Source organism: Pipistrellus hanaki (assembly GCF_964339955.1).
Source record: "Pipistrellus hanaki genome assembly, chromosome: X".
Lineage (NCBI taxonomy): Eukaryota > Metazoa > Chordata > Mammalia > Chiroptera > Vespertilionidae > Pipistrellus > Pipistrellus hanaki.
The window spans coordinates 79,098,963-79,126,636 of NC_140524.1; the positions used below are offsets into that span (position 1 = coordinate 79,098,963).

At 37.5% G+C, this 27,674-nt stretch overlaps 1 protein-coding gene and 1 pseudogene across 2 annotated transcripts in view; both read left to right on the forward strand.

Annotated features, from left to right (window-relative positions):
- The window catches only part of LOC311614678 (uncharacterized protein), a 66,816-nt gene that overhangs the window by 16,215 nt on the left and 22,927 nt on the right, over positions 1–27,674 (forward strand). The window lies entirely within an intron of this gene.
- Positions 20,934–21,863, forward strand: LOC311615610 (KATNB1-like protein 1; annotated as a pseudogene). The gene has a single exon. The product of its transcript is annotated as a KATNB1-like protein 1 (transcript).

A 27,674-nucleotide genomic window follows, 5' to 3' on the forward strand; every position in this document is an offset into this window, starting at 1 on the left:
CTGAGAAAAGTAAAATCCACAGACAACAAACATAATTATGACTACTTATTTATATAATAGAATCAACACATTATTTAACTCTTGTACTTTCTTGGTATTTTTATTAAAATATGTTATTGAAATGCAGTTAATGAATATATAACTGTCATTAACATAGTTAAAATGTGTGTTTTTTCTGCCTGACCAATTTTTATCTTATAATTTATTGAATTAAATAGCTAAATTGGTAATCCTATATAATAAAGAGGTAATATGCAAATTGACCATCACTCCAACACACAAGATGGCGACCCCCATGTGGACACAAGATGGCCACCAGAAGATGGCCAGCAGGGGAGGGCAGTCGTGGGCATTAGGCCAGTAGGGGAGGGCAGTTGGGGGGACCAGCCTGCAAGGGAGGGCAGTTAGGGGTAATCAAGCCATCAGGGAAGCAGTTAGGCATTGATCAGTCTGGCAGGGAAATGGTTAGGCACAGGGGTCGGCAACCTGAGCCACTTGGACCTGTTTTCGAAGGAAAAAAAAAACCTGGGAGCCGCAAAACCATTGCGACATTTAAAACAAATATAACACTGCATATATTGTTTCTTACCTTAATGCTATATACCGGATCGTGCAGAAAAAGGATTTTTTCACTTAACAAAAAGAACCACATGCGGCTCCGGAGCCGCAGATTGCCAACACCTGGTAAGGGGTGATCAGGCTGGCAGGTAGAAGCAGTTAGGAGCAATCAGGCAGGCAGGCAGGCAAGCAAGTGGCTGGGAGCAGTAGTCCTGGATTGTGAGAGGGATATCCAACTGACTGTTTAGGCCTGATTCCACTGGGATCAGTCCTAAACAGGCAGTCAGATATCCCTTGAGGGGTCCCATATTGGAGAGGGTGCAGGCTGAGCTGAGGGACACCCTCCACCCCACACACGAATTTCATGCTCCGAGACTCTAGTATAATTTTCAAGTGTACAATTTTCAAGTGTACAATTCTATTGATATAATACATAATATGTATATGACATTTTATGCTCACCATCTAAAGTCAAGTCTCCCTCCATCACAATATATTGACCCCCTTTACCATTTTCATCCACTCTCAATCCACCCTTCCCTTTTGGTAACCACCACTCTGTTATGTGTCTATGAGTTTATTTTGTTTGTTCATTTGCTGCTTTCTGTTTTATATCCCACATTTGAGTAAAATCATATGGTTTTTGTCTTTTTCTATCTTACTTATTTCACTTAGCATGATACTCTTTAAGATTCATCCATGCTATCACAAATGACAATATTTAATCATTTTTTGTGTTTGAATAGTATTCCATTGTATATATGTACCACTTCTTTATTCAATCATCTGTTGAAGGATATTTAGGTTATTACTGTATCTCAGCTACCGTGAATAATGCTACAATGAACATAGGTGAAAATATAGCTTTATGAATAATTTTTTTCATTTTTTTCAGGTAGATACCAAGAATAGAGATTAATGAGTCATAAAGTAACTCTGTCCTTACTTTTTAAAGAAACCTCCATACTATTTTCCATAGTGGCTGTACCAGTTTACAATTCCATCAGCAGTGAGTGAAGAATCCTTTATGTCCACATCCTCTTTAACACTTGCTATTTCTTCTCTTATTGTTAACAGCCATTCTAACATGTGTGAGGTAATATGTCACTGTGTTTTTTTTATTTTATTGAATTTATTGGGGTGACATTGGTTAATAAAATTATATAGATCTCATGTGTACATCACCATTTATCCCCAGAAATACTTTTACCTCTCACAATCCCTTTCCCTCTGGCTATCACCATACTGCCATACTACTCTCTGTATATATAACTCTCTCTCTCTCTCTCTCCCCTCTCTCTCTCTCTCTCTCTCTCTCTCTCTCTCCCTCTCTCTCTCTCTTCCCTCTCTCTCCTCCCCCTTCTCTCTCCCCTCTCTCTATCTAGTCTCTTTACCCTTCCTACAACCCCCCTCCCCTCTGACAGCTATCACTGTGGTTTTGAACAAGTGTTTTCATGTTTAGAAAATCTTGTCCTTCCAACTGTTGTGTTTAATAGGAAATAAGAAAGTCTGTGTTTTCTTGCCTATATGTTTAAGAGTGTAAATAACCCAAGCCTCAAAAAAGAAGAGACAAAATGTCTCTCATACTCAGAAACGTTATCATTAAAGATTCCTTAATCAAGAGGGCCATTAAAAATAAATTATCCTTTGTCTAGGCTCACCATAAGAATTGTTAGATATGAATTGATGACAAGATGAGTTTAAAAAGAAAATAATAACATGTTATTATGTGCTATTTGGATATTTTCTCCATTTTAAATATGTCCTCAAAATTTATCTACTTATTTCTCTATTACTATTTAAACACTTAAGTTTGGCATTGAGAGTTTTTCTAAGATGGTTCTTTGAAAATATTCAACCAAAACTGTGAGGGGAAAAAATCTGTTGATCATCTGTTTCCTAACTATTTTGGTAGATCACTTTGTCTATTCTGAGTTAATAAAGAAAAACTTAGTCTATTTTCCGGCACACAAATTTATTATATAAACTTAAGTTTTATATTCTAATCACAACTTTGATAGATTCTCTTCCCTCCACTACCCAACAATATCATTCTTTCCCCACTTTATTCATCTACATTGACTCTATTTAGTATTATTTCCAGCATTTGTATCATTGCTGGCAAATGTCTCATTTCTCCCTAGTCATTTATGCAGCTGGCCCATGTCCAATATCTGAATCTCAATATACAGGTAACACTATTATGCTACAGCATGGGCTTGCCTCACTGAAAGTGCTCACTATGCAACTGTATAGGAGAAGCTTGAACCACTGGTACTGCACTTGCAAACTGCCCACTGCCTAATTTTCTCCCTATGCTTCTGTTGCTCCCAGCACCTGGAAATTTTCCAAAGAATTGTTCCAGACCTCCTACCTCCAAACTATGTGATTGAAACCAGAGTTTGAATTTCATGGAACAACATGAAAATCTTATAAGAATATAAGATGTTGAGCCAGAGGCCTAGAAATTACTGGCTATTAGATGGCAACATAAGCATCCTGGGCCTCAGATTTTAATTAATCTATTTTATAATGTCCTTAAAAGGATCGATGAGATATTATATACAAGCAGCTTGATTTAGCATCAATCAGGATAAGCCTATTCTTAATCCTGTGTTAACACTCTTAAAGTGATATCTGTTATTGATATTTACTGTAAATAAGATAGTGTAAAATATTCCATGTCAACTGTCTATTGGGAGGAAACAAGCAGGATGCTGTACTACTTTGGCATTCCAGAAGTCTATGAATGTAGATAGAATAACACTATCCTGAAAAGCAAACTATTACAGTACTTTCCACCAACATGTAATCAAAGAAACAATGTCACTGGTGGGTAAAGGGATAGTGGAGAGGGCATGGTGAAGAGGCCTGAATTATTACTAAATTGCAACCTCATCTTCAGCAACTATCATAGAATGAGCCTGTACTGTTGCTCTAATTCCAGAAGGGCCTATGATGGGACAAGAGGCACCAACTAGGCTTCTCAGAGCTCAGGTCTTTGTACAAGGATAAAATTTGTTTGTATTCTGTTCACATCTCCTTGCTATTACAGTAGATTCCTTCATCCCTCTAGGATGATCATGAACCCATAAAGCTAACTCTGTACCTGTCCTTATTGGTTCCCTTAGTAAGGGGATTAAAAAAAGAAACTCTCTGCATGCTGGCAAGGTGGATCACTAAGTGCTTGTATCTGGCCTATAAAATTTTATGCTGGCTGCTGGCAAAAGAAATAACTTTCTGATGCTAGATGGGTAGGTTTGAGAACTAACTGAACTCCATCCAATATAGTCTCCCTCCGCTGCAAAGACAAGGGATTAATACCCTACATCCTCACTTGATGAAAAAGAAGGTGGCAGATAATGGCTTTCGGGTCCAACCCATGACAGACATGGGAACAAAAGGCAGCTTATAGACAGATAACTGGCTTTGTATACCCCATAGTTTATCCCACCAAACCTTAGTTATTTAGGGGGTCACATGGAGTGGCTAATAATATCCATTATCTTCTTGGTCTTCAACTCCTCCTGATTGGCAATCTATGACCCCATCAATTTCCATCTATGAAGCAAAATTATTAATAAAGTTGGGACTTTAGGATACCTATAATGACAGGAACAGGGGTATCTGTAAAATAACCTTTCAAATATATCTCAATTTGAGTACACATCATTTTTTTTTAATAATCTATGATAGAAGCCTGCTGCCTTTCATTGATTACTGAATGAGAGTAAAGTGACCTTCTAGATCAAAGGGTGTTTCATCTACCTACTTATATCTTGATCTAATCATACCAGACCTCTGGAAACTTTGAGTCTTTTATTCCTAGATTGTCCACTTTTGGGCCAATCCTGAAAAATGTATTTGAATGTCTGGAAGTGCAATTTTAATATCATGCTCTATTCAACCAAGGAATTCCCATATGCCAGACAAGTGATTGGTGGTCCTGGATATAATGCCTCTAAGATCATGGAGCAGGGAAGCTATTTTGTTATATGAGAATTCAGGAAAACATCATGTTTATTTCTTTATGATTTACTAAAGTCCCGGTGCACAAAGTTCATGCACAGGCGCAGGGGCGGTGGAGATCCCTCAGCTTGGCCTGCACCCTCTCATAGTCCGGGATTCCGCGGGGGATGTCTGCATGTCATGAGCTGCTGCACTGCCAGCATGAGCCCAGTTTCTGACTGAGTGGCAGTCCCCCTGTGGGAGCACACTGACCACCAGAGGGCAACTTCTGCATTGAGTGTCTGCCCCCTGGTGGTCAGAGTGCATCATAGCTACCGATCCTTCGGGTTGTTCCACCATAACGGTTGCTTAGGATTTTATTATATAGATTTTTTCCATACTGGTTAAAACCCTTGGCTATAAATATTTCAGTGAAGTTTTGAGGGCTGTTTTGAAGGGGTTTGGTACCATGTAGTGGTGCTTCCAAATACCATAACTTAGAACATCCTGTATAACAACAAATGGAACCATCATCATATTCATACTGGGCCAGGATAGAATTCTGGGTCTGAATCCTAGCTAAAACCACTAGGCAGGCTCTCTACTTTGTGAGAGAGAAATTTAGAAAGGCAATAGAGGCTGTCCTACTCTGTAAAATTTTCTAGCCTGGAAAATTTATAGGGGAAAATTTTATAAAACTTGGACAGCATCACATGGTCCTAATCTTCAAGAATAGCAGGATATAAAATGGCCTGCATCCTATGACTTTTCCAGTATATATTTTTTTCTAGAAGGCCACTGTTAGAGCTTTGGTTTATAGAGAATGGGGATGAAAGGCATTTAATTGAGAGTTAATGAGATTGCCTCAGGATATAACATAGAGTATGAAGAGAAAAGAATCAAGAATGAGGAACTATACCATTTACGAGCTCTGTGATGTAGGCACCTCACCAAATGCCAATTTTATCATCTAAAAAATGAAGACAAACTCACACACCTTGGGGTAACTGTGTACAGCAATAAATCATTCAATAATTAAGAGCTATAATTAGCATTATCTTGCATGTTCTATTCAAAAAAGGATTGTGTTGGGTAAACAAATCATTTCATATGTTTGTGAGCATAAATGTCTAGACTGCAAGAATGACTTAAAAGACAATGTAAAAAAATAGTTCTAATGGTGAAAACTCCTGGATGGCATTATGATAGGGTGAAAGTACATATCACTTGATATGTCATTATTTTCCCCTAAAATAATACCAATCATATTCCTTTTGAAAAGGTCAGTCTGGTGGTAATGCACCAAATTATCACCTTCTACATTAAAAAAGCAAGGAAGGGATATTATCAATCCATTATCTTATATTCCCTTCCCTTCGAACCCTCTGGAAATGATACTTGGAGAAAAAGTCTGTAAGTGGACATTATTAAAAAGAGAATTTATTCATGAATACGCAGGATATATAAAGTGTTTAACTATTACATAAACATGCATTGAAAAATATTTATTGAGTATCTACTATTTGTCAGACACTCTGATAGATACTGGAGATGTAATGTCAAAAACAAAGAATTCAGTCTCTCATGGAGCTTCTAGTCTAGTAAAAAACTCCACAGATATCTATGAAATAATAATAAAAATAAACATGAAATTCCAATTGTAATAATTGTTTAGAAGGAAGGCAATGCTAATTCAATTCAAATGGTACGTGTAATAGAACAGAAGGAAAGTTATTTCATTTATTCTATGCCTCAAATGATTTGCCATTCTTTCATCTATCCTTCTTTTCCTGTGCTTCTTGGACTGACTGTCTTATTTAAAGCTTCTACAGGCATGTATTGAGCAAAATAAATATGTGAATCAATAATAAAAAAACTTAGTAATTACAATTATAACTTCAATCTCTGCCTTATGTTAAACCACTATTATTATATTGCTCACACCATATAGTACATTATAAAATGTTAAACATAAAAACCTGGTTTTACAGAATTATTAGCTGGTTTGGGGACAGTAAGATTAGATTAGTTTTGTATATCTATAAGATGAGCATTTATATTGAAAATAAAAGCCCAGAGAAAGAACACTATGTTTTGACTAAATTTCTGAGCTTCCTTACATTTTTACTCTCTTTTTTTTTTTTTTTACAATTTTATTAAATATGATCATGTTGCCGGGACCGGTTTGACTCAGTGGATAGAGCGTCGGCCTGGGGACTGAAAGGTCCCGGGTTCGATTCCGGTCAAGGGCATGGACCTTGGTTGCGGGCGCATCCCCAGTGGGGGGTGTGCAGGAGGCAGCTGATCGATGATTCTCTCTCATCGATGTTTCTAGCTCTCTATCCCTCTCTCTTCCTCTCTGTGAAAAATCAATAAAATATATTAAATATTATCATGTCCCCCAATTTTAAAAAAATTGTTTTATTGTTGACAGTATTACAGATGTCCCCATTTTGGCCCCCTGCCCCCAACCCCCACCCAACCTCAAGTCTTCACCACACTATTGTCTGTGTCCATGGAATGAACTATGTATATATGCATTTAAGTTATTAAGTTCTCCCAAATTTCTGGAATTATTTTTAAAATGTTTTCCTATACATTAAAATATCCATGCCTTAAGGCTTAATAAGTCACTGGATGACATATTTCATTTCTACCAGTAGATGGCAGTGATTAGCCTTTACATTGTTCATGATCCAGATATTGAGTGGTAGAGCCTGCCCTGTATAAATTCAAACACAGAAAAACAAATTATAGCAACATACTGTAATAAAAGTTATGTAAATGTGAAAAAAACACAAACCCTGTAGTTAAGGACTCAGTCAATTTTTTCAGAAGACTGTACCACCAGTATAAAATTTTGATGATTTTAATAAAATTTTAACTGGTTTGTGTCACTGTAATGGCATTTAAAAGAAGAACCAATCACATAAATAATAGGAAAATAGAAAACTAGAGATGCCGAAGGATTAAACTATCTTTTTCTAAAATATACATGTTATTGAAATGCATTTTCCAAAATATTAATTACACTTTTCATCATTTTGGAGACTACAGGTGTTTTTTCTTTATTCCTTCAATTTTTCTATGTTTTTAAAAATTTCAGATTAAAAATTATTTGCTTTTTTCAAATATACAAAATAAATGATAAAGTGGGAAGTAACTTCAAAACCAGAAGAAATTAAAAGAATCACAAGAGACAACTTTGCTCAACTCTGTGCAGATGTATTTTAAAAGATTAATTAAATCATTTTCAGGGAATATATAACTATTAGCAGAAAATGTAGTGAATTTAAACAGACTGATTTCCATGAAACTTGTAGAGAAAACCCCCCATCCACAAAAATGCACACAAAAATCCCTAGGCCCACCAGTTTCACTAATTCCAATGATATTTAACTATTTCAAAACATTAAAAAAAAAAAAAACAACTACCAACATTTTAATGGATATCAAAAATCTGAAAAAGATAGCCTCTAAAAAGAAAATCACAAGAGAGTGGTGTAAAAATGCTGAAGGAAAGTAAGAGGTACAAACTTTCAGCTATAAAATAAATAAGTCACAGAATGTAATGTACAGCATAGGGCATATAGTCAATAATATAATAATTTTGTACAGTGACAAATGATTACTAGATTTATCACTGTAATTGCTTCCTAATGAATATAAATGTTAAGTAACTATGCTGTAGACTTAAAACTCATATACTATTGTATGTCAAGTATAATCTAAATAAAAAACATTAATTCTTTTTTTAATAAATTTTTATTGTTGAGATTATTACAAATGTTCCTCTTTCCCTCCCCCCTCCCCCAATTGCTCCCCTCCACCAGGTTCCCACCCCACCCTCTGCCTTTTCCCCACCCCCCATTGTCCTCATCCATAGGTGAACAGTTTTTGTTCAGGCTCTTCCCACACCCTCCACTTCCCTTTTCCCCGAGAATCATCAGTCCACTCCCCTTCCATACCTCTGATTCTATTATATTCACCAGTTAATATTGTTCATCAGGTTTTTTATTTTCCTTGGCTTTTAGTTTCACTTGTTGATAGTTACATATTTATCATAATTTTTATCTTTATCTTCTTCCTCTTCCTAAAGAAACCCCTTCAGCAATTCATATAATTCTGGTTTGGCGGTGATGAACTCTTTTAGCTTTTTTTTTATTTGTGAAGCTCTTTATCTGACCTTCGATTCTGAGTGATAGCTTTGCTGGGTAGAGTATTTTTGGCTGTAGGTTCTTGCTATTCATCACCTTGAATATTTCTTGCCATTCCCATCTGGCCTACATGGTTTCTGTTGAGAAATCAGCTGACAATCGTATGGGTGTTCCTTTATAGGTAACTACCTGCTTTGCTCTTGCTGCTTTTAATATTCTCTCTTTGTCTTTTGCTCTTGGCATTTTAATTATGATGTGTCTTTGTGTGGTCCTCTTTGGATTCCTCTTGTTTGGGGTTCAGTGCACTTCCTGGACTTGTAAGTCTATTTCTTTCCCCAGGTGGGGGAAGATTTCTGTCACTATTTCTTCCAGTATTCTTTCATTATCTTGCTCTCTCTCTTCTTCTGGGACCCCCATAATTCTGATGTTGGTTCATTTGAAATTATCCCAGAGGTTTCTTACACTATCTTCAACTTTCTGGATTCTCTTATCTTCTTGCTTCTGTGGAGGAGTGTCCTCTGGCTCTTTATGTTCCAAATCTTTGACTTGATTCTTGCGATCTTCCATTCTGTTTTTAGGAGTCTGTATAATTTTTTTTTTCAGACAATGTATTCTTTATTTCTAGTTGATCCCTTTTCATATCCTCATAGGTCTTGTTTATCTTATCAGCCTTTTCTAGGAAATTCTTGAAAAACCTTATAAGCGTGGTTTTGAACTCTATATCCAGTTGCTTTTTGTCCTCCATTTATTTTGTTTGTGCTCTGTTTCCTTGTCTCGGCATTTTCACAGCTTCCCTGAGTTGGTAGGGTGGCTTTGTGTGCTAAGGTGTCCTATATGGTTCAGTGGGTCAGCCTCCCAGTTACTTGAATTGGGCAGTCTTGGTGCAGCCCTTTGTGGACTGTGTCTGCAGCCTTGTTGTTAAGCCTTGCTTGTTGTTGGTATCACTGGGAAGTGTTGATCTCCAAGCCAATTGGCTATGAGGATAGAAGTGTCTCAGCGAGGAGAGTTTCTGTATTCCACTTGGATGAGGTGGAGTCTCAGGGTGGCACAGACAAGCCTTGGTGAATCCCGCAAGATTGGTTGCAGGCACACGCACCTCTTTGGTATAGGCGCAGACAAGCTTTGGATTCCTATCTGTCCCTCCCAAGGAGAGTTCTATTTGCGGCAAAAGCTAGCCACTGTGCTTCGCTTGGATGGGGCAGAGTCTCGGGGTGGTGCATACAAGCTTTGGTCAGCCCCTCCCTATGAGGGTCTGGTTTCTGAGTCCCACAGTAATGACCGCTGGCTTCACACACCTCTGAGAGATCTCTGTCCACTGCCTGACAGTCTGGCCTCTCCCTGTCTGGGGCCATCTATCAAAGCAATGGGGTGGTTCTGTTTTCCTCCCGAACAAGAAAGCTATCCGTGCATTAGCTGTCCACCCTCTCCGTGCGCAGGGAGTAAGCCATCAGGGAACTCGGCCCACCCTCTCCATGCTCCACAAGCAAGCCAGCAGCGAAGTCTGGCGGCCGCCTTTTCGCACAAGCAGTTCATCGCACCTTCACAGTTCCTGAGGTTCAGCGTGCCTTTTCTCTCCTTCCCAGATGGTAGAGCCCCCTCTCGGCCAGCCACCCGGCACTTCAGGGCGATGTTTCCCCTGTTTTCCAGTTCTAAATTCAAATTTGTTGTGGTAGGCTGCATTCAGGTGTCTACCCTATGCTGCCATCTTGGTTTCTCCAAAACATCAATTTTTTATGAAAAAGAAAGATATAAAGCCATCAAAAAATTACTTTTATGAATATATATACTAAAATCCTGAAAAAAAATAATAACAAACAGTATCTAGTGACACATTAAAATATAACCCATCATGATAAAAATTATTCCAGGAATGCAAGGGTATCTATATACCGTATTTTCCGGCGTATAAGACGACCCCCCTAATTTTACAGTTAAAACATAGGTTTAGGCCTATATTCGCTGTATAAGACTACCCCCCACTTCCGAAGCAACACCAGTTCTTTTTTTAATAGACCGCCTCTCTGACTCTGGCCAATCTGAGCAGGCTTTTTTTTCCGTTTCTAGGTCAAGAAAATGTTTCTTAAAATTCAAACCCTGGAAGGATTGTCAAATTTATTTTACCAAAGATCATATATCAAAGTGTATTAGGCACAAACATAGGCCCATGAGTAAAAGGTGGCTTTTAAAAAATACCTGATGAATACAACTTATAACCATTTTTTAATAATTTATAGAACTAGGAAAGGACTAAATAAAATGAGGTTTATTCTCTAACTTCATTTGTCCTTGGATGTGGTCAGCAAATTACACTAATTGGATTTCTGCTATCAGTCTTCCTGAGTACACTGATATTTAGCATCTGGTTATACCCTCTGGTTATGGAGGTAAAATGCACATCATTTACTCTTAAGTGTCCCTGGTTTAGGGAAGATTAGATTTACTAGATGGCTCCAAATTGCTGTTTAACCATTTCAGTTTCCCTATTCTACTTGTCTTGGCTTACTGGCCTGTGTTACTTACTTAACTTCCTTTTGCCATTTCTCTTCACAAAATTCTACAACTTTCTCAAACTCTCTACAGCTTTCACAAATCTTTCTTCTGAACCCTTATAACTTTCAGAAATAAGTAGCTTTATAATCCACTTTTTTCCCCTTCAAAATGCATCTCTATGCCGTAACCCTTAAAAACCTTAATTTTTAGGTGACATGTAATAACATCCCTCAGATTAACAATACATTCACATTTATGAGCTATTTCAAATAAAACACAAGACTTATTCATTAACAGATTCAAATCCATCCTCTAGATTCTCCATATGAGACAAACTCCAATGAATAATATTTCAGTATTTTGTTATTTCAAAATACCTAGATATTTAATAATTTTTATTATTTAATCCAGCAAACTCCAAAGTTTTAAGTTACCAAAAATTTTGGAAAACTATGTGTAGCCACATATAATTATCACTGAGAAAGCTTTATCATATACCCTTCATTTTAGTTATATTTATTTTGCCTTAACAACTTTGATATTTTAAAGCCAATTATTATTACCCAAGGCATTTTCATGGCAAATTTTGTAACAGGGATAATTCACTGACTTTCAGTGGCTTTAATGTGAAAGTACTATTTTTTCTTTTACAAAAATGGGAGTGGCCCCCCACTTCTATTTCTGCAGCCTACTGGAGGACACTTCTATAGCTCTGATCCTTCTAGGAAAAAGACTTGGGGGAATTCAAAGGTTTTGTTTCTCATATTTTTTCCTTCTGAGTAGACTAAAAGCATGAAATCTTGCATACAAGAAGAGATCTTAAAAACAGAAACAGAAAAACTGCACAGTAAATAAAAGACTACTCATAAAGGGGTGGACATTAGCCTTAGAATCTTATCTCACACTGACCCATCACAGCAAATGGATTCTGAGTGGCACAAAGCCCAAACAGCAGAGGCAGAGGATTCCCTATGTTCATAAAATGGTGAAGAACAAACAAAGTCCCCCAAAGATAAGAAAGTAAGCAAAAATCATCAATAACCAAGTTACATTACAGACAGACAAGAACTTTCACTAACTAAGAGTTTTCAGTAGTTGATAACGTGAGAGGGAGAGCAGGAAGGATCCTCAAGATTAAAAATTCTTGGCAGCTGCTGAGAAGTTTCTATTGATAGCAAAGTGAAATATGCCTCATCCTTAAACAAATTAAACCAAACAACAAAGACACATAAAACAACAATCAACAGACACTCATGTATAATATTTACGGACACAACACAGAGACAAGACTTAATAAATCAGAATTTTTTTCATGGATATTACAGATGTTTTACATTGCCCAATACTTAACAGCCAGAATGTGGCCCAGAGGGCTCCCAGGTGGGTTCACCAGTGAACATTTGAAAACAGCCTGTTGTTTACAGATCTTATCATATTCTTCTTTCTATAGCAAATATTGACTGGTGTCCACAGTTGTTTTGGCCAAAAAATGCCAAAGGCGTCATATGGTAATTTCCAGACAAGGCATTAAAGAGTCCTTTTGTAAATGGACTGTCAGCCCCATTTTCTCTAACACTTTCCCTTATTTCTTTAAAGGTATTAAAGGAGAGCAATACATGCTTCCAATTACCTTGCCAATCTTCCATAACTTGGCAAGCCAAAAGTTCTTCTTCTAACATAGTTTGTCTTATACATGATCCCATAACTGAGGATCTAGTTGATGAGCCTTCCCACATCGATGGTGGAGGATTGGGAAATATTCCTTCTCGCGGTGGGGTCTTAGGCATTGCAGGCTTTACATGCTCTACTTCAGGAAGAGGGGGCAGTGGTAAATTCTCCTGGTGTTCTATAGGCTTTTGATCCTCAATATGAAGTGGGCATAGTGCAACTCGAACAAGAATCCAGATAGTTAAAGATGACAAAGACACTTGTTTTCCCTGGGCTTGATTTCTCTTTAAATTCCTATTTACTTGTTCCCAGAGATCAAGGTCTAATGTTACAGCATCAAGAGACAAAGGGTAATAAGTTATAATGGCCTGAAAAAGGCCCTTTAAATGTTTCTTTGTATCCGAGGCACCATTCACTTTTAACAACTGTTTAAGCAGTTATACATTGTTGTTTTATGGACAACTTTGGTCCCATTGTGAAAGTTTAGCTGAAAAACAATTCCCTGGAACTTGAAAATCCCAAGGGATCCAAGGGATTATAAATTATAACAGTCTGCAAAAGGACCTTTAATTGTTTCTCTATAAGTGAAGCACCATTTGCTTTTAATAACTTTTTAAGTAACAAAGAGATCCGTTAGTTGGTGGACAGCTGCTGTCCTATTGTGAAACCCTAGCTGAAAAACATACCCTTGAACTTGGAAATTCTTGGTCCTCACATGGAGAATCACCTTGCTGGGGCTGACCAGCAGAACCTGAGCAACAGATGAATGGATTACTATGACACAATATTTGCTTCAAAAGAGAGGGGCTAAGGAACTGTCTGACTAAAGGAACCAGACAGCCTCAATTGCCTGCCATGTTAGGCTTTTATTGTAACAGCAGTTTGAGATAAAGTTTATCTTTTAGACACAATCAGTAGGGTAAGTAATATTGTTTGTAATGTCCTTTAAGCAAGGACACCCAAATATTAATTATAAGGATTCCAGTAAACACCTGGGGGTCTGCATATGCACAGACTTGTTTGGAAAGGTCAAGGAATAATTAGGGGCACTGCCTTTGACACTCCCCTAAGTTGGAATTCCAATAAACAGGGCAGGTGGCCTTCCGCACACTTCTCTTTTCTCACAATGTCCTCCTTACAAACTTTCTAACCAAGTCTTGTGTGCTCCCCAACACTCCTCTGTCCAAATCCCGCCCCACCCCTGGCCTTCACTACCTTATTTTCTGTGGGCTAATGCATATAAGTTTTTTGGTTAATCCCTTCCCACCTCCACCTCCCCTGTTCACTCTGAGATCCATTAGTTTGTTACATGTTTCCATAACTCTGGTTCTATTTTATTCATTAGTTTATTTTGTTCAATAGATGCCTTGTTTGTTTATTTTGATTTTTAGATTCAATTGTTGATAGATATGCATTTATTGCCATTTTATTGTTCATGTTTTCTTCTTCTTCTTCTTCTTCTTCTTCTTCTTCTTCTTCTTCTTCTTCTTCTTCCTCCTCCTCCTCCTCCTCTTCTTCCTCCTCCTCCTCCTCCTCCTCCTCTTCCTCCTCCTCCTCCTCCTCCTCCTCTTCCTCCTCCTCCTCCTTCTTCTGGAAGACCCTTCAAGATTTTATGTAATATTGGTTTGGTGGTGATGAACTCATTTAGCTTTTTCTTGTCTGTGAAGGTCTATCTGACCATCCATTCTAAATTATAGCTTTGCTAGGTAGAGTAATCTTGGTTGCAGGTCATTGCCATTCAGCCATTCTTCACTTTGAATATTTCTTGCCACTGCCTTCTTGCCTACAAAGTTTCTATTGATAAATCAGCTGACAGTCATATAGGCACTCCTTCATAGGTAACTAATTGCTTTTCCCTTACTGTTTTTAAGATTCTCTCTTTGTCTTTAAACTTTGGCATTTTAGCTATGATGTGTCTTGGTGTGGGCCTGGACTTGTCTTTCTTTCACCAAGTAGAGGAAGTTTTATGTCATTATTTCTTCAAATAGGTTTTCAATATCTTGCTTTCTCTTTCTCCTTCTAGCACCCCCATAATGTGAATGTTGATATGGTTGAAGTTGTCCCAGAGGCTCCATACACCATCTTCATGTTTCTTAATTTTTTTTTTTCTTTTCGCTCTTCTGATTAGGTGTTTTTTGCTTCCTCATATTCCAAATCACTTATTTGATTCTTGGCAACCTCTACTCTACTGTTGATTCTGTGTAAATTATTCTAAATTTCAGTTAATGTAGCCATCATTTCTGACTGATCTTTTTTCATGTCTTTGGTTCTTTTCACTAAGATCTTTGAAATTATCACTAAGTCCCATGAAGCTCTTATTAAACTCCTTAAACATCCTTATAGCCATTGTTTTGAATTCTGTATCCAGTCATTTGTTTTCTTCTATTTCATTTACTTCTTTTTCTAGAAATTTTTTTTTTGTTCTTTCATTTGTGACATATTTCTCTGTCTGTACGTTTTTGCTGTTTCCCTGTGGGTTTTTTTCTGCTTCTATGTATTAGGTAGAGCTTCTATGTATCCTGAAATTGGTAGAGTGGCCTTATATTGTATAATAGGAGTACTGTAGGGCCCAGTGCTCAGCCTCCCCAGTCACCTGAACCGGGCATTCTATGTGTGCCCCTGTGTGGGATGTGTGCACTCTCCAGTTATAGTTGAGCCTTGATTGCTGTTGGAGTCACTGGGAGGAATTGGCCCTAAGGCCAATTGGCTGTGAGGACCTGCTGTGACTACAGCAGAAGAGCTGCTGTGCAGGGGACACCCCTGTGGAGCAGGACTTGTTTCAGTGTGGCTTTGGTTTCAGTGTGGCTTTTGGAAAACTCACTGAGTCTTCCCCTTGAATATTTCTCATAGATGAGTAGGGTTGTAATTTGGCATGATCTGAAGCTGTCCACCAGGTGCACTGCCTCTGTGGTCTCCAGGAAGGTGCAAAGTCAGCCACTGTCTGTGCCCTGCCTGGGGCCATCCGGTAGAAGCTACAGAATGACCTCAGATAGATCCTATTTGTATTGGACTCAGAGATGCCCAGGAGAGACCAAGCTGTGAACTTTGGCAAGCTTCAGTTAGGGCTGGGCCTGGTTCCACTTATCAAGAGGTATGGAACACACTAAGTCCAGCTGCTGTTTGCTTGAATGATTTTAGGAAAGTCTGAATCTTGAGCCAGAACAGGCCATTCATATGAAAAAGCCTCTGCATATAGCTTGGGTGGGGCTGTAAATGGAGTGGGGGTTCATAGGGAATCACAGTTTGGGAGGAATAGTGTGAACCAGGTTGATGGGAGACTCATACACGATGCCTGCCAGTCAGCTCTGTGGTAGGGGAGGTCTTAGCACAGGAACAATGACCCCTGTGAGCAGCTCTGTCTGGGATAAAGCTGCCCCAGGGTTCTTACCCCAATGCCAGGCAATCCAGTTCCTTCCCATATGTCACTGTTCCTCCATCCCCCACACCCTGCTAAGCCTTTTACCCAGTGCTGGTGCTCAAAAGGAGTGAATCTTAGTAATTCCATGTGTTAATCGTTTGAGAGGAACTATCTGGGTCTCCAGCAGCCTCCCTGTCTCTCAGCCACTATCCCCACAGGCTTTTATAGCCCGGAGTTACAGGGCTTCTCTTCCCAGCACTAGAATCCTGGACTGAGGGGTCCATTCTGGGGTTTGAAGCCTTTGCTTCTGGGGAGCCTCCTCAGCCAAGATATCCCTCCCAATTAAAAATACACCACATTTGAGTGTCAGACCAGACCATTCCGTGCCTCCACACCTCCTACCAGTCTCAATGTGCTTTCATCTTTAAATATATGGTTGTAGGACTTCCATTCAGCCAGATTTCAGGTATTTCTGAATGACGGTTTTTCTGTATTTTAGTTGTGGTTTTGATTTCGTTGTTAGAGGATACAAATACTTGTGTTTACCTATGCCACCATCTTGGTTTCTCCTTCTAAACAGTATTTTTTTTTTTTGTCCACTTTCACCCACAGCATCTCTTACACATTGCTTCTATAGTGTACACTACATTGAATCATTAGGATATACACCTATATTCTTTATACCTAGTGCTAAGCAAAATGCCTAGGACCTACCCTGTTTCCCCAAAAATAAGACAGTGTCTTATATTAATTTTTGCTCCCAAAGATGCGCTAGGTCTTATTTTCAGGGGATGTCTTATTTTTCCATGAAGAAGAATATGGTACACATTTATTGTTAAATGAAAATAAAGGAAATTTATTACCTGTATACGGTATGGTAGTACGGTAGTTGTCAACACAAACCAGAAAAACTGTGAATCCTACAGTATCAAGAATTTACTCATTTATTCAATGACAATCATGTCATCATCTTCTGGAACATCATCATAACAATCCAATTCCTGAATTTCCTGGTGAATTTCTTGTGACTCCATTTCTTTCAGAATCAGTGGACCAAATCTCTCATGTTTAGCCTGGGGGGGGGGGGGCTTATTTTCAGGGGGATGCCTTATATTTCACTCAGAAGGAAACCTGTAAGTAGGTCTTATTTTTGGAGAATGTCTTATTTTCGGGGAAACAGTAGTAAGCCTTCGACAATTACATATTAGATGATTTGTGTATGTTTGCAGATGCTATTTGGTAAATGAATTATAAACCAAACACCACAAATAAAACACATATGCATGTGTTTTTAAGTCATGAGCAACAGTTTTAATAATAATTATTTGATCTCCACTCTATTCTTAATGTTTTTATTTTTTTTAAAGTGGGAAAATAAAACTAAAGATAATAAAAACAGTTTTAGTTAAAGGCAAGCAATGGTGTAGCTTTAGTGGGACTTGTGTATTTTTGAAAGATATGCAAGCATCAGGAGACTAATAGTACTCAAACTCATAGTCGGGTGGGGAGAAAAACAGAAGCAAAACAATGTTATCACTTCTGTAATCAAGAAGTACTAACAGGATGCTATATGATCTCATATGTGCCTCACCCAGACATTGTTAAGGAAGAGTTCCCAGAAACGAGTAGGATTTATTGAGGAAAAGAAAAAGAATAGATAATCCATGTGCAAGAGCCTATAAAAAAAAAAGGCATAGAAATGAGTGAAAATGTGGCTTACTTGAATAACTACATATGATATATGCAAATTTCACTATATTTAGAACACAGAGAACACTGGAATAAAAAACCATGGACCAGTTCAAAGATTATCTAACTCATGGTAAGGAATTTCATCCTGAAGATTTTGACAGTGGATGAGGAATTGGGAAGAATAATTGAAGAATTTTAAATAGAAGAGTGTCATGATCACATTTGCATTTTAGAAATATCACTGGCTATTGTGTGCACAATGGATGTGAGTGAAAGAAAAAGTTGAAAAGATTGCAAATAGAGACAACAGTTATAATCAAGGCAAAAGCTTATCATGATCTGAAATGATTTACTACTAAAGGAACTGAAAAGTGTTTTGTAAACATAAAATCAATAGGTCTTATAAGATGCGAGTTATGGGGGAGTCCAGTATACAGTTTTAGATTTCTGATTTGGGTAACTGGGAGTTTTGGCTAATGATTTGGGTACTGGGTATATCATTCTCTAAGACTAGGAATAAAAGAGAACATATGTGAAGACAAAAGTTTTACCCTTGTTAAATATCACAAACTTGTGGGTCATGAGGGTGGCGACATACAGTAGGTCTGCAGCTTAGGAGAAAAGACTTGGACATAAATATTTATTTGGGACACATCACCATGGAGATGCTAATTAAAACTATGGGAATAAATGACTTCCAAATCTTTGATTTTAACTGAAGCTATTCTTCTGAGATCTAGACATTTTAAGTAGACTGGTGGAAGACAGAGGCAGATAGAAGGATATTGAGAAGAGAGTGAGTAGTAAAGGAGTGGAGGTAGTGTGGTCCATACTTCTAAGAAGATGGAGTGTGAAGAACTCAAGAAATAATGTTATTCCTGAGAAAATGTAAGGTCAAAGAACTGAAGATAGGATGCAGGACTTAGAAGGAAGGTCATATTTCTCATTGAAACTGGAGGAAGTAGGTAAGATTTGTTTACGTACAAATAATTTTGTTATTCCTCAGAAAATTAGGGGCATCTTTCGAATCGCATTTTACAAAGATCACAATGAACACATATGACTATTGGATTAGAAGTAAAATTATTTTATAAATATTTGCATTCCTCAATACTGGAGGAAAAAAACACAGGGGTTTAGCTCTTAAAGGGGGAAGCATAGCATACTCAGCACATTCCTACAAGCCCACACTAGCCAAGAGATTGGCTATAAACTCAGGTTGAAATTGAGTGGGATACAAGAATAATATACACAAATCAATTGTATATCTATATATATCAATAAAAAATCCTAGTATTAAATTATGAAAATAACTATAATTAAAATATCATCAAAATGAATATAATACTTAAGAATAAGTTTAATAAAAGAAATGTACAAAATTACAAAACATTGTTGAATCAAAGTAAAGAAGACCTTAATAGAAAGACATCCCATGTTCATGAATTGAAAGACTAATAGCAATACTCCTCAAATTGATATACAAATTCAATTTAAGCTCTATCAAATATCCAACTGCCTTTCTGGAAGAAAGGGACATTGTGACTCTAAAATATGACATAAAATATGAAAATGCAAGGGAACAAAAATAGCCAAAAAAATCTTGATAAAGAACAAAGAATATTCACATTGCTCAATAATCCTACTATACTCATGATGATGAGGTACTGACATAAGGATAGACACATACGTCAATGGAATAGAATTAATTATTTTGAAAGAAACCATCACATTACAGTCAATTGATTTTCAATAGGGCACCAACACAATTCAAGGAAAGAAATAATAGTCTTCTTAAAAAACTGTTCTGGGACAATGGTATGTTCACATGCAAAAGAATGAAATTGGACACCTGACAGCATCTATAATAATAAAAGCCTAATATGCTAATTAGACTGGATGTCCTTCTGTAAGACCTTCTGGATGAAACCCTGGTGGTGGGGCCATGGCAGAGGCGGCTGCCGGGGCGGGCCATGTGGATTTTGTGCATCTGGCCTCTAGTATACAATAATTAACTCAGAATAGATCAAAGGCTTAAATGTAAGAGCTAAAACCATACAACTCTTCAAAGAAGAAAACAGGTATAGATCTTCATGACTTTGGTTTAAGCAATAGTTTATTAGATATGACACCAAAAGCACTAATGATGAAAGAAAAAAATACCCTGTTTCCCCAAAAATAAGACAGTGTCTTATATTAATTTTTTCTCCCAAAGTTGCGCTAGGTCTTATTTTCAGGGGATGTCTTATCTTTCCATGTGCTAGGTCTTATTTTCAGAGGATGTCTTATTTTGGGGGAAACACGGTAGTTAAATTGGAAATAATCAAAATATACACTTTGTGCTTCAAAGGACATCATCAGGAAAGTACAAAGACAGCTCTAAATTTTTTTTTGTAAGTCATATCTACACTAATAAAAGAAAAATATGCAAATTGACCATCACTTTGTGACATCCACCAGCCAATCAGGAGTGAGTATGCAAATTAACCTGACAAAGATGACTGCAGCCATGTCCCCCAGCTGCTCTGTGCCTCTGGGCAGCACGCATGCAGGCGAGGAGCAGTAGGGCGTGATGCCTGCTACGAGGAGGAGGGCAAGGGGCAGAGGGAGCTACAGGAGTGGCACTCCAGCTGGAGTGAAGACTGAAGGCTCAGGCCGGAGCAAAGGCCTGGGTCCCAGGTGTCAGAGGAAAACCAGTGCCAGCAGCCAGGTGAAGGAAGGCCTATTGCACAAATCTTTGTATTATACAATGGGCCTCTAGTGTCTAATAAAGGACTTGTATCTAGAATAAAGAGCTCCTAAAACTCATAAATAAAACATAAATAACCTAATTACAATTTTGTCAAATTGATTTCTCTAAAGAAAATATATAAATGGGAGCAATGGGTGGAGTCTGAAAGACACCCACAGGGGAGCAATCCCAGTACCCCGCCCATGGCTTCATTTGATGGCCCTGAATGAGGCTCAGCCTGGAGCCCAGGGACTCTCTAGGCTTCAGTTGGTCAGTGCCAGGACTGGACTGAGGCACCACAAAACCATATGCTGCTGGTATTTAAGAGATTATGGCATCTGAAACCCACAATGTTAAAAAAAACAAACAAACTGAACTTTTATAATAATATTGAGAATCATTCCATTGATTGTCCTAGGAAAAGAATCTCTAATTTAACTAATAAGAACATGAAGGAGTTTAAGAAATTTCCAAAACAATTGGTGGCTTACATAAGTAGAACAGTTGGACACATTGTGAAAAGCTCAGATAAACTACGTAAGGTGATCTACCACAGAAAAAAAAGTTCATTACCCTTTTCCAAATTCTTGTTTTAAAAAGAAACAATCCTCTGGAAGTGGGGGCTGTGACATGCCAAATAAATAAAATGAACTGGCTTGTGCAGGCCACCAACCTGAAAAATTACACCATGATAGTTGAACATATTTGCTTAACTCCAGTGACTCTGGTTCTTCACAGACAGGAAGTGCATCATCAAAATACAGTGATTTTTTTTCCCCTGAGGTTTCTTAGGATTATGAAACAAGGGCACAAGTTTTGTTCAACAGGAATTTTAGATTGAATGTAGCTTTAACTTTCTGGAAAAAGCGAAGTATAAATGAACTTCTAACTTATTTGGTAAAGATAGAAGATCTTGGAGTGGTAGTGAGTTGCCTTCCTGTGTTTACCAATAGTTTGTAGGAAGAAAAACAATACATCTCACTCAGCTGCTGTGTAGACTTGTTGCCTCTTGTAAAGTCACTACTTAAAAGCAAATTTGAAGAATATATAATAGTTGGTTTAAACTGACTTCAAGCGGCCACAAAAAGGTAGAAATCAGAACTATCATCCAAAAACAGAAACTATAAATTATGGAAATATTCAGATTTTAAAACAACAATTAAGCAGATTGTGGGAAAAAGAAAACCATCTTACTTTGGTTCCAGGATATATTGATAATATAGCTAAGCATGCAGATGCTTATTTACTACAGTTGCATTGAAAGACTTAATCTACTAAAGAGCATTTGGTTATTCAAAACATCCCTGGACTATATGATTTCCATACAAGTCTCATTGGAGAACTGTGAACTGTGGAAGAAATCAAAGCCTTTTTCTTTTAAAGCCACATATGAAACCACTAATAAAATCCTAACAATATACTTTATATTGAAGTGGAAAAATATACAAAAGGAGCAAGCACCTCCCCCCACCCCCTCCTGCCACTCCATGCCCATTGCCCAGAGGCTCTCCACAGCACCCGGCCTCTAATATACACTGAGTGGCAAGATTATTATGATCTCTGAATGCTTGTATTGTTGCCCCAGCAAGGAGACAAGCATTCCACACCAAGCCACGGATGGACCTCTGGGCCACAGAGAGCCTCTGGGCAGTGAGCACAGAGCAACCAGGTCCCGCAGAGAGCTATTGGTGCACGGATTCGTGTGCATGGCTACTAGTTAGTTAATAAAATTATATAGGTTTCAGGGGTACAATAATATAATATATCACCTGTATATTGTATTGTGTATTCACCACCCCAAGTCAAATCTCCTATCATCATTACCCCCCCCCAAACCTTCTACTACCTCCTCCACCCCCCTTTCCCTCTGGTAGTCACCATACTTTGTCTGTGTCGATGAGGATGTGTTGTTTGTTTTGTTTTGTTTGTTTTGTTTTGTTTTGTTTTGTTTTTGCATAATCCCTTCACCTTTTAGGGGGATACATTTATTTCATTTTATTTTAGTGATTTATTTATCATCGACAGAATTGCAGATGTCCCCATTTCCCCCTCTCTTTGCCCCCTCCATCCAGCTGCTGTCCCACCCAAATATCTCGCTTCCATATTGCCTGTGTCCATTTGGTTATACATATATGCATATATGTTCTTTGGTTAATCTCTTGCCATCCTCACACCTTCTTCCTTCTGAGATCTGTCAGAATATCCCATGCATCCATGCCTCTGGATCTATTTTGTTCATCAGTTTGTTTTGTTCATTAGATTCCACATATAAGTGAGATCATGTGATTTTTGCCTTTCTCTAATTGGCTTATTTTGCTTAGCATAATAACCTTCAGGTCCATTCATGCTATTACAAAGGGTAAGATCTCCTTCATTTTTAAAAAAAATATGTTTTATTGATTTTTTACAGAGAGGAAGGGAAACAGAGAGCTAGAAATGTCGATGAGAGAGAAACATCGACAGGCTGCCTCTTGCACATCCCCTACTAGGGATGTGCCCGCAACCAACGTACATGCCCTTGACCGGAATCGAACCCTGGACCTCTCAGTCCGCAGACCGATGCTCTACCGCTAAGCCAAACCGGTTTCGGCAGATCTCCTTCATTTTTATAGCCACATAGTATTCTATTGTGTAGATGTACCACCACTTTTTTTTTTTTTTTACACTAATTTACTGGTGGGTACTTGGGCTGTTTCTAGATCTTCGCTGTTGTAAATAATACTGTTATCAACATAGGGGTGCCTATATTCTTTCTGATTGGTGTTGCAGGGTTCTTAGAATATATTCTCAGAAGTGGGATCACTGGGTCTAATGGCAGTTCCATTTTAATTTTTGAGCAAACTCCATATTGTTTTCCATAATGGCTGTACCAGTCTGTATTCCCACTAGCAGTGTACTAGGGTTCTCTTTTCTCCATATCCTTGCCAACACTTGTTACTTGTTCGTTTATTGATGGTAGTCAATCTAGAACCCCTTCAAAATTTTTACCCACAACACCCCTCTCCTATGACAGCTGCCGGTCTGTTCTCTCTCTGTTAGTTTCTTTCTAGTTTGTTTTTTAGTTTATTTTGTTCATAGATTCCACATATGAGTGAAAAGAAGTCAGTGTTTTTCCTAGAAAAGTTTAAAACATATGGTTTCTCTATTAGATGTAGTGCCAATGGAGGAAATTGTGATTAACATGAGTCATATTCTCCCAGGATTTAAATTATTCAACAGTTGTAAAATGTGTATCTTTGGCAGATACATTCACTCTTTCTGGTTTATAGTACCTCGGGGTACTGTTTCATGGAATCGTGGTACTTACTAGAACCCCAGGGAGGTGACTGTATTTTAATATTTCAATGCAGCTTCCAACAAACTCACATAAATGCATGTGTATGTGTGTATTTTATATAAAGAAAAATATTCCTCAAAATTTTGAAATATTTACTTTCATTAGACTTCTGTGCTTTTGGCTAGAGGTAATTTAAACATCAACTATAATAGAAAGTATTAATTAACACGAACTTTTAAAGGAAATTGTGGCTCTATTATGCTACTTTAAATATTGTATTATATATTAATAAATACTTGGTTGTTTTAAAGTTGTGCTCTTAATGAGTTGTTTTAATCCTATTTGTATATATCTATGGATAAGGGTTTTTTCAGTTATAAGTTTTAAACTTTTCTCTGAATTTTGCAGGCCAGTCTAGCATAAATTAAATAACGCTGACAAAGTTAAAATTCTCTTCACAACTGATCTAAAAGAACTCAAAGCGGGCCTAGAGTAACTATGTTTGGTGAAAAGGCTATTATTTGGGATGTAGGGGGGTAAAAAACAGTCCTTTTATGATCGTTGGACAGGGGGTTGAAGACTATTGATCTCTTTCCCTTTCATTTCTTTGACTCACTTATTCCTTGCATAGGTGACTACTATTTGCCAGATCTTAAATACTTAATGCTTAATTATCTTTAGTCTTGATTAAAAAATGACACAGGGGTAAATGTGGATATATTAAATCTCTAAACAACAAAAAAATCAAATTTCCTGTCAGAATATGTTTCCTCCAAGTAACTTTTGATTAAATCTGCTAATGGAAACATAATCAATGAGTTTGAGTATCAAATTGTATTTCTCATTCTTATCCTCCTTAAGGGGGCACAAAGGTACCAAAAGATAGGCAGTCAAAAATAATGACTTTAAATTAGGCTAAAACTGGACAAATGACAGGTAAAAAACAACCTAAGTGCCCATCAGCAGATGAGTGGATTAAAAAAATGTATTACATCTACACAATGGTATACTACACTGTAGTAAAAAAGGAAGGAATTCTTACCATTTGCAACAGCATTGATGAACCCGGAGAGCATTATGCTAAGCAAAATTAGTCAGTTGGAGAAAGATAAATATCACATGATTTTACTCATTTGTGGGATATAATGAACAACATAAACTGATGAACAAAAACAGATCCAGAGACAGAGAAGCATTGATCAGACCATCAAACCTCAGCGGGAAGACAGGAGAGGGTGGGAGTAATGGGGAGAGATCAACCAAAGGACTTGTATGCATCCATATAAGCATAACCAATGACACAGACACTAGGGGGTGAGGGCATGAGAGAGGATTGGGGGGCAATGGAGGAATAGGGACACATATGTAATACCTTAATCAATAAAGAAAATAAATAAACTTTTTTTAAAAAGATGAAAAAACTTATCTCCTTATCTTTTACATGCTGAGAGACTCTCCTCCCAACTTCTTATAAGACCCTTCTCCTCAATATAGCAATAGTGCCGAAGCTAGAGGATCTGGTTTATGGTCCCCAAATACAAATTATAGGCAGGCCACTTTTCATCATATCAGGTATATTACTCTCCTGCATGCTAGTAAAAAAGGTTTGGGCCCTTTAAGAACTGATGTACAGAATGGCCAGGAACTCTTGGTTTTGTCCACTATGACATCAAGGAGCAAAGGTCAGAGTAGTGGCCATAGATACAAGAGAAGGTGTCAGAAAAAGCTTACTGAAATCACATTTTCAAAGAAAATGGTTTTTTTCCTATGTTTTCTTCTGCTTTTCATTTTTATTGCAAAGAAGATTAAGAAAAGAAGGCAGGAAAAGAAAGCCCAAAGAGAAAAGAGAGATTACTAAGTGAGGACTAAGGTCAGTGTCATTCTTTCTGTCCATGTTAGTTTGTCTTTTTAGATGCTACATAATCTTTATCTGATCTTTAACATTATTACCAATCCAAAATTAACCACCCCCAGGGGTAGTTGTAGACATGAACTGGAATTTTAGAATGTAATGATGTATATTTTACAGGCTGCTTAATTTTTAAAATAAAAGTACAGAGGATTATTTTACATTCCTTGTAAATTTCCCCATGTCAAAATATCTCTAGCAAAGTAGCTATGTAAAATGTCCTTGATTTCAATATGATTCCATCAAAATGGCCATGTCACAATGTTATATACCCACCTATAACCAGTGTGGATATAAGAATAGGCTCTGAGTAAATCTGGTCTGGATCCATTGTTATATGCCTCATGTCTGTGTCAACATGTTAATTTCTTGCTTCAATGCCCATTTACTACAATTTACTCTGCATAAACACTTACTCAAGGCTGGACTTTAATTCCCAAGTCTCTATTAAAAGCATTTGGATAATCAGTAGACTGGTTCTGATTGAGAATCCATTATACCTTATTTATTGTTCACATTATTCCTCTGATGGTCTTGATTTTTTTCAAGAGAGATATATCAAGAGGTCATTAAAGAATAGGGTCACAGTAAATGTATTTCAGACTCCATATGAAAAGGAGCCAGTGTTATTCCCTTTGGTCCTTAGCATAAAAGTACACCCAGTTGTATTCATTAGATATTGTTTTTCATTTATCCACCACAAAATTATTGAACGCCTACTGTGAGGATACACTGGTACCTGAGATTAGGTCTTGTCCTCATGGAGCTTATATTAGAGAAGGGATAGGAGACAGACAAACAAGAAAAGATAATTTCATATTGTCATAAATTCTCTAACTACAATAAGCAGGGTGATTTAATATTGACTTAGAGTGAACAACACTAGATGGGAATGTTAGTAAAGATTCTTTAAAGAGATGATATTAGAAATGAGACTAAAAGCTGAGAAAAATACTTTTGATAAGAGAAATTGGAAGCTACATTAATTCTGTTTCTGAAAAACATGGGGAGGCTCAGCTTTGGGTCCAACAATGGTGATATCAAGGTAGGGTGACCAGGACAGTCCCACTTTCTGTTGGTTTTTCCAATGCAAACATTAATAGTTTCCCTGTCACATTCATAAATGTTCTTGTCTGCACAATAAATTATATAATCACTATACTTCACGGGTTTAAAATGCCCACTAATTTTGGGGGGGAAAAAACCGTCTTCAGTAGCTAGCTGCTATTTTTTTCTGGACCGCCATTTGCTCATAACAGAGTGCCACACTACTATCACCACTACTGCTAGGGCCTGATGTTAAAAAAAATATCACAATATTAGTCTGGTCCTACCTTCTTCTCTATAATTTTCTATTCCTAAGTTCTGCCTGAAACACTTTTCTACAACTACCTAATGGAAATCAAGGGCTAAGTCTAGAATAATGACTTTAAATTAGGCTAAAACTGGACAAATGACAGGTAAAAAACAACCTAAGTGCCCATCAGCAGATGAGTAGATTAAAAAAATGTATTACATCTACACAATGGTATACTACACTGCAGTAAAAAAGGAAGGAATTCTTACCATTTGCAACAGCATTGATGAACCCGGAGAGCATTATGCTAAGCAAAATTAGTCAGTTAGAGAAAGATAAATATCACATGATTTTACTCATTTGTGGGATATAATGAACAACATAAACTGATGAACAAAAACAGATCCAGAGACAGAGAAGCATTGATCAGACCATCAAACCTCAGCGGGAAGACAGGAGAGGGTGGGAGTAATGGGGAGAGATCAACCAAAGGACTTGTATGCATCCATATAAGCATAACCAATGACACAGACACTAGGGGGTGAGGGCATGAGAGAGGATTGGGGGGCAATGGAGGAATAGGGACACA